The following is a 7,897-nucleotide window of genomic DNA, read 5'->3' as shown; positions in this document are numbered from 1 at the left end:
TCCCCTTCCCCACCCCCCACGTCCTCGGGGACCCGGGTGCCCGCACCATGTGCATTTTCAGGCCAGCAGGGACCCCCGGGCCCTGCCCCTTGCAGGGCATCCATGCCACCTGCTGGCTCCCCCAGCTGATTTCTTGCCTTTGTCTTGAAACACTTGTCTGCACATCCTCTGCTGCCCTTCACCAGCCACTGCAGCCTGGCTCCAGTCCCTACCACGCTGCTGAACTCACTAATAGTCTCCTAATTGCCAATTAAAAATAGCTTCTGATACACAGTTGTTGCTGTAGGAAACAAAAGAGAGGGAACCGCTAGGAGGAAATCTGAAATATTCATGATTCCCCACCCAGGAAGAACTATTGTTATACCGGACTACAGCCTTCCAGACCCTGTCCACGTGTCATGTATGCAAACGCGCACGGGTGGGGTGGACAGGGAGGGGGAGGGGAGCCGAGGGGAAGGAGCCGAGGGAGAGAAAGACAGGTTTGTAAAGGCAGAAATGAGCTCGCTTCTGGGAGCAGTCCTCGAACCGCACGCTTGGGCTGGCCCCAGAGTGGACACTGAGATAAGGGCTGTGGTAATAGTTGACTTGGGAAGTGCAAATAACACTGCTGGGGAGTGGACAGGCCCTGCGGAAGGGGCGGCAGCCCGGAAGGGTGCGTTATTGGCACAGAGGGGAACTGAAGGTGCGTCCTGCAGGGAAACTCCGGGAGAGGGAATGAAGCACGCCTCAGAGCTGCCCACCCAAAGGGCAAGAGAACCGGGGGTTTACGCATGGTATTTGCACGCTGAGGTGAGTCCCGAGTTGCTCGCCTCCTCGGCACTTGTGAACTGCGATGCGCACAGCGAGCTCTCTGCAGTTCTGGGGAGAAGGCCTCTCAGCCGGGGTGCAGATGGGAGTGGTAGCTGACGGGCGTGAGGGGCCAGCCGGGGCATTGACAGTAGTGGCCGTCGTCTGCTCCTCCAGGCGGTGGGCTGCCACAATTTTTTTTTTTTTTGCGAGAGATTTTTTCCTGTGTGTGTACTCGCTGGACAGACAGAGAGAGACAGAGAGATAGAAGGCAAGGAATCCCCCCCAGAGGGAGGGGATGGCCACACCACAATCCCTTCTCTTCCATTCTTCTCTCGGGATCTTGGGCACACACACAGGCGCCTGGCGTGAATGTTAAGCCGCCAGGTCTGGAACTGGAACAGCAGTCGACTGCTTGGGAATCCAGTGATGTAACCATTACATCATCTGCTGGTCCCATTTTCTTTAAGAGAGATTTTTGCTATAGGGCACATGCACTCACCAGAGAGACAGGAAGACAGAAGTCCTCTGGGAGGAGGACCATGCTGACTCCCTTCTCCTCCATTCTCCTCTTGGGATTTTTGGACACGCACGCGCACGCACCTGTTGTGGGAGTTAAGCCGCCAGGTTCTGGATTTGAGCTGCGGTTGACTACATGGGAGTCCAGCAACATAACCTTTACGCCACCTGCTGGTCCCAGCCACTATGTGCTGAATGGTTCGGCTGATAGCTCAGGGACCTGCAAAGGGCGAGATTGGAAAAGCGCTGGCCGTCCGCAGTGGCCAGGCAGGAACCGAGCGGTAACACAACGCCGAGGCCACATGCAAGGCCCGGTGCAACCTGAGGTCTCCGTGTGCATGTGCTACCGTATGTGCACCCACGGTCCTGGGGGAACCGTGGTATGAGGACTCTACTGGAGGGGTCTCTCTCGCTCCTCACCTCTCTCTCATGGCAAATATAAACTTTAAGAAATTGCAGTTAAGGAGGTCTATGGAAGGAGCATGTGAACTGATCAAGAGAAGATACAGAACGTTGGGGACCAGCAGTTAGTGTAATGGCTATGTCGCTGGACTCCCACGTAGTCGATCGCGGTTCGCGTCCCGGACCCGGTGACTTAAAACTCACGTCGGGCGCATGTGCGTGCGTGCCCAAGATCCCAGGAGGAGAATGGAGGAGAAGGGATTGCGGCATGGCCATCCCCCCGGTGGGTGATTTCTCGCTTTCTGTCTCTCTGTCTGTCTGGCGAGTGCATGCGCCCTATAGCAAAAACCTCTCCAAAAAAAAAAAAAAGAAAAAAATACAGAACATGTAGCCCTCTGCCTCATCTCACTGTCCACCAGAGAGCCCCGCAGAGGACCCGGACCACCAGGTGGATAGGACGACTCACCCTGTCACCTCAGTCACCCCAGAACACGCACATCAGGCCCATGAACCGAGTAGCCATGACGGGGGACAGAAGGTGGGGACAGAAGCCCCGTTTGGGCCACTGCTCAGGCTCTCCCTCACCACGGCCAACCTAGGTATTGCTGTGTTGGATCGCGCAGACTGAGGCTGAGGCCAGGCCCGTGATCGAGGACCACCCCCAGACCAGTCGCTGCGGCAGGACGGCGATGCTCGTGAAAGGACTTCATGGGATGAGTGCAGACCTGCCTTCCCTGCCAGGGTCACGGCCTGGAGAAGGGACTGAGGCATGGCCATCGCCCTGGGGGGTGATTTCTCACTTTCTGTCTCTCTATCTCTCTCTTTCTTGTGAGTGCACACACCCTATAGCAAAAACCTCTCATCTCAAAAATAAATAATTAAATTAAATTAAATTAAAACCAATGCCTGGAGGGCCAGCAGGTGGTGTGGTGGTTAAGACACTGGACTCCCATATGACCAACTGTGATTTGAGTCCTGGACCTGGCCGCTTGCTTTCTCACTTTCCCTTTCTCTCTCTCTCTCTCTCTCTCACATCACATCTAAAAGTATACCAACAAATGAAATTGAACTAATAAACAATTCTTAAAAAAAAAAAAAAGACAATGCCTGGCAAGGTACTGGTTGCTAATACTGGGCAACTTAACCAGAGGAGAGCAACTGACCATGCGGCCAGAGCTTCCCACCCCAGCTCCCGTGTTATCAGAGGCACAAGCTATAAAGCTGCAAGTGCACGATGCGATCCACCGCAGGGCTGAAACAGAACAGCCAGGATGAGGCCCCCCCAGGACCAGAGGCCACAGATCGCAGGAGTGGGCCTTCTTGCAAGAGGCCACTCCCTCAGGTCACACCTGAGAACTCATGGGGGCTTCCTTATGACCTGCTGACACAGGAGGAAAAGGGTTGGCCTGGTTTGTGGGCAGGTTTGCACTCTGGGTAGTGGGAGACAAAAACATGCTCCTGCTACACTATATCCCCAGCCAGGGGCTCCCGAAAAATAACAGAAGTTTTTGCCATAGGGTGCATGCACTCACCAGAGAGACAGAGAGACAGAAAGCGAGAAGTCACCCCCCCAGGGGGGATGGCCACACAGCAATCCCTTTTCCTCCATTCTCCTCCCGGGATCCTGGGCACACACACACATGCACCCAGCGTGAATTTAAGCCACTGGGTCCAGGACTCGAACCGAGGTAAACTACATGAGAGTCCAGAGACATAGCCATTACGCTAACTGCTGGTCCCCCGAGCGGCTCTTTCCTGACAGTAAGAGGTTCGGGGTACAATGACTTGTCCGTTACTTTGGAAGGGATGTCTCTGCGTGCTCTAGATCATTAACCTTCTAAACCTCTACTGTCGGGTCATACCCTAATCTGTTTATCGCGCAGACTCTCACATGCATGTCTTACAGGGCATCCACTGTGCGTGCCACTTCCTCCTCCCGGGTCTGATTAATGCCGTATCACCAACACAGACAGCCAGTGTGAGGCGCTGAGGGATGGCAGGTATTGTACTGGGACAGAGCAGGAAAGCGAATACAGCTCCGGGGCCAGACCGTGACCATCCAGGTAAGTGCCAGCTGCTTCTGTCTTCATTCCTGCAGGAAAAAAGGAAAAAGAAAACACTTTTTTTTTTTCTTGGAGAAGTTTTCACTATAGGGCACGTGTGCTTGCCAGACAGAGAGACCTAGAGACAGAAAGCGAGAAATCACTCCCCAGGGGGGATGGTCACGCCGCAATCCCTTCTCCTCCATTCTCCTCTCGGGATCTTGGGCACACACGCACACACGCCCGGCATGAGTTTTAAGCCACCGGGTCCGGGATGCGAACCGTGGTCGACTACGTGGGAGTCCAGCGACATAGCCATTACACTAACTGCTGGTTCCCAAGAAAACGCGTTTTTCAGAATGACTGTCGCATAGCAAGCGCCAGAGCTTGTCCTGGCCTGTTTTAGTAAAGACGCCACATCTGGGACAGAGCTACAATCGAGGCTGCTACTTGCTTAAATTTATGGTAGTAATTAATCATCCACCAGGATTTTTTTTTTTTTTGAGAGACTTTTGCTATAGGGCGTGTGCGCTCGCCAGACAGACAGACAGGGACAAAGAGCAAAGCGAGAAATCACCTCCCAGGGGGGATGGCCACGCCGCAATCCCTTCTCCTCCATTGTCCTCTCAGGATCTTGGGCACGCACGCACATGCGCCCGGTGTGAGTTTTAACCCGCCGGGTCCGGGTTGTGAACCGCGGTCGACAACATGGGAGTCCAGCGACATAGCCATTATGCTAACTGCTGGTCCCCCACCAGGATTTTTTTAAAAAATTCTTTGCAGTGGCCAGGGAGGTGGATGAAGCAGGGATACCAGGAAGACCTCTACCCTTGTATTCTTTTCGTCTTTAAGGGCTGTACTCACCTCTGCCATTCACCAGAGTGTAGAATTACTTTGAATGTACTATCTTGTTGGGGGGGGGGTGCAATTTCAGATGCTTCCACTTGGCCGTCCTACCATTATGGATCTTTCTTCACAGATTAAGAACCAATATGAGGCTTCTATCACTTGCCGAGTTTTCTCATCCCAAGTGTCAGGGGTTAGGGACCCACCGGACCTGCAGTGGGATGGCTCTGACAGAGACTGCACTATTGTCTTACTCCACATCCTCCTACTTCACTGAGGCCGTAGCAGCAGTGGGGTCTCCTGGTATCAGTGTCAGCCCAGACCCTGTATCCCCAACCCTTAGAAATACTTGGGTATTTTTATGCTCCCGTGTACAAGTACTCTGTTAAATGCCCACAGGTCCTTTGGGGAGAGACTGGGGGAGTCAGCTCTCTTCTTACTTATAAGACCCTTTCCTAAAGGAGCCCAGCTTCCCTGCAAAGAATATACTCAGGGTCTGAGGACTTCCTTTTTTTTTTTTTTTTTGAATTATTTATTTAATTTTATTTGTTCATTTATTTAATTTTAATTTGACCAGAGGGAGAGAGAGGGAAAATGAGAAAATAAGCCACCAGGTCCAGGACTTGAACAGCGGTCGGGCACATGGGAGTGTCCAGTGCCTTAACCACCATGTCACCTGCTGGTCTCCCTGAGGACTTTCTTAATCATGGGAAATGGGTTAGGGGTGGTGATTTTCCATTGTGGTGGCTCACAGCAGCCTTCAGATTCCATGCTTGATCTGCTTTGACTGTAAATACTCCCCTTGATGGTTGCCCACTAAGCTTGCCCTTAGGAACTCCACTGTCTCTTAACTGTCCCACAGATCCCCAAGAGGAAGGGTCCCTTGCTTGACCTGCTGCCTTTGCTGCCCGTTGTGATAATTCCATCCACCTTGCCTCCCATAGTTAAGTACCACTACCTGGGTTCTGCTGTTCTGGAACCTTCTGTCACCACTGACAAACACTGGGGAGCCCAGTTCCGTGGGTGCTTCCCCTCCTGTCCATTATACCAAGGACTCTGGTTAAATGCCCATAGGTCCCTTTGGGCACCTATGGTTGTAATGGTTGTGTTACCGAACTCCCACATAGTTGACCATGGTTTGAGTCCCAGACCTGGAGACTTAAGACTCACACTGGGTGCATGTGCGTGTGTGCCCAAGATCCCAAGAGAAGAATGGAGGAGAAGAGATGGCAGCATGGCTATCCCCCTGGGGGGTGATTTCTGGCCTTCTGTTTCTCAGTCTCTCTGGCGAAGGCATGGGCCTATAGCAAAGATCTATCAAAAGAAGAAAGAAAGAAAGAAAGAAAGAAAGAGAGAGAGAGAGAGAGAGAGAAAGAAAGAAAGAAAGAAAGAAAGAAAGGGACAGCCACCATTGCTTGATGGTGCCAGTGGCCGTTCCTGCTGCAGTGAAGGGGACGTACAGGGGCTGGCTGAGGCAGGCCCACCTCTCTGAACCTCTTAACTGCTTCTGCCGGTCCGGGCAGCTCCTCCATTTCTACATCATCTGTTATAGCAGTTTTTCCTATCAGTTGTTAAGCTATTGCCTCCTGTGCCACGCCCACCTCCTGTACGCTGTTGAGCAGTGCTGGAGCTGGGCCCCGGGCCTGCCCATCAGGAGTGCAGGAGGGAGCCTACTTCTCCCTGCTAACTTCCTGTTGGCTCCCCATTTCTCTGAGCATCACCCTGGCAATGCTTCTTTGCTCTGGCTTCTGTTGTGCCCTCCCTTGGCCCAGCTAAATGCAGCTGTCAATCTCCCCAGCGCTCTGCAGACCAGTTTCAGGCCTCCGGTGCCCCTCCTCAGAGAGGTGTTTCCGTTTCTCAGAACGCCTCTTCTAAGCGTCTAAACACTGACTATTCCGCCTCTTACTTGGTCTCACCAGCCCTGTGCACGGTCTCTGCAAATGTCATCGGGACCTTGGTGGTGACAGAGCATTCTATTTTACCTCTCGGTAAAATAGTAGTTAGTAGTAGTTGTAGTTAGTAGCTTTATACCTATTAAATAATAATTCCCTTCACGTTCTCTGTTCGAATCAGTGGTGTGGCTTCCGTCTCCTGATGGACACTGGTTGCTTTTCTTCCCAAGTTTCAGAGAACCCCTGCTCCAAGTGTCCGTGCCAGGCCCAGGTCCGAATCGACGGCACTGTCCTTCTGCATCCCTACCTTGCATCCCAGCTAGACAGCCTCAGTACGCACTGAATCGACGGCACTGTCCTTCTGCATCTCGACGTTGCATCCCAGCTAGACAGCCTCAGTACGCACTCGCGGGCATGTCCTCCATCTTCCAGTTAATAACGATCAGTCAGGTCCTGCAGTTCTTTGGGGAAAAATCCTGTTTCTCTAGGGAGAGAGTATTCCTCAGTGGGACTAAGCTGAGGCTTGATCCTGGAGATTGGCCTCGGAGACACAGGAGGAGGTAGGAGCAGGCCTCGAAGGAGGCAAGTGTCATTCCCAAGGTATCTGCATGGTCCATGGGCAAGGGGAGGGGGCTGACTGTCCTCTGGCAAAGGGGACTAGGACACTTCTGCCCCTCTCCCATCAGCATCTGGGTCTGACTCACTGAGGGGGTAACACCTGTGAAAGACAAAACGGGAAGGAAGAGAGTTTGGGCAGGGAGCATCTCAGGACGCAGAACTCACCAAGTCTTGGCCAACCCAAGGGGACTGCAGAACAAACGCTGCCCGTTAGAGGGGTCCCGCGTGGCACATAAATGCTAAGACGTTAGCACCCCTTCCATGTCCACGGAAGCGCGACATCGGGGCTGGGCAGGTCCTGAGCGCCAAGGGCCGGCGGTCAGCTATACTCCTCGTGAGGCAGCGGCAAGGTCCTTCTAGTTTTCTCCCAAACTTCATTTATTTACCTCATCCATGAGTGACGGAGAAGAGAGAGCACCCCCAGTGGGGTTCTGCTGCTGCGATCCACCCCGTCTTCAGCCAGCCGTTCGTCACGGGCACACGTGTGTCTGAGTACTCAGGGAGGCCTCCGGACCCGAGCCGGGAGTCGGTGGGATGCCTCGCAGGGCCTCACACCTGCTGCGGTGCCTCCGTCTGTCCCCGGGTTCTTTCCTCAAGGGAGGTCTGGGCGGTACACAAGCCCACAGGTGAGGGTGATAGAGCACTCTGACACACTTTAATACGTTATGTTTAGAAGAGATAAAATTAGGAACAGAGCAAGAGCCAAACAGAAACAGCGGAAGTGAACTATTATAAACTGAATAGAGGGGCCAGCAGGTGGCGTGCTGGTCTTAGGCGCTGACTCCTGCATGG

Source organism: Tupaia chinensis, unplaced genomic scaffold, assembly GCF_000334495.1.
Source record: "Tupaia chinensis unplaced genomic scaffold, TupChi_1.0 Scaffold000573_1, whole genome shotgun sequence".
Taxonomy (NCBI): domain Eukaryota; kingdom Metazoa; phylum Chordata; class Mammalia; order Scandentia; family Tupaiidae; genus Tupaia; species Tupaia belangeri.
The sequence above is the reverse complement of the archived record's forward strand: the minus strand, read 5'-3'. Positions refer to the sequence as shown.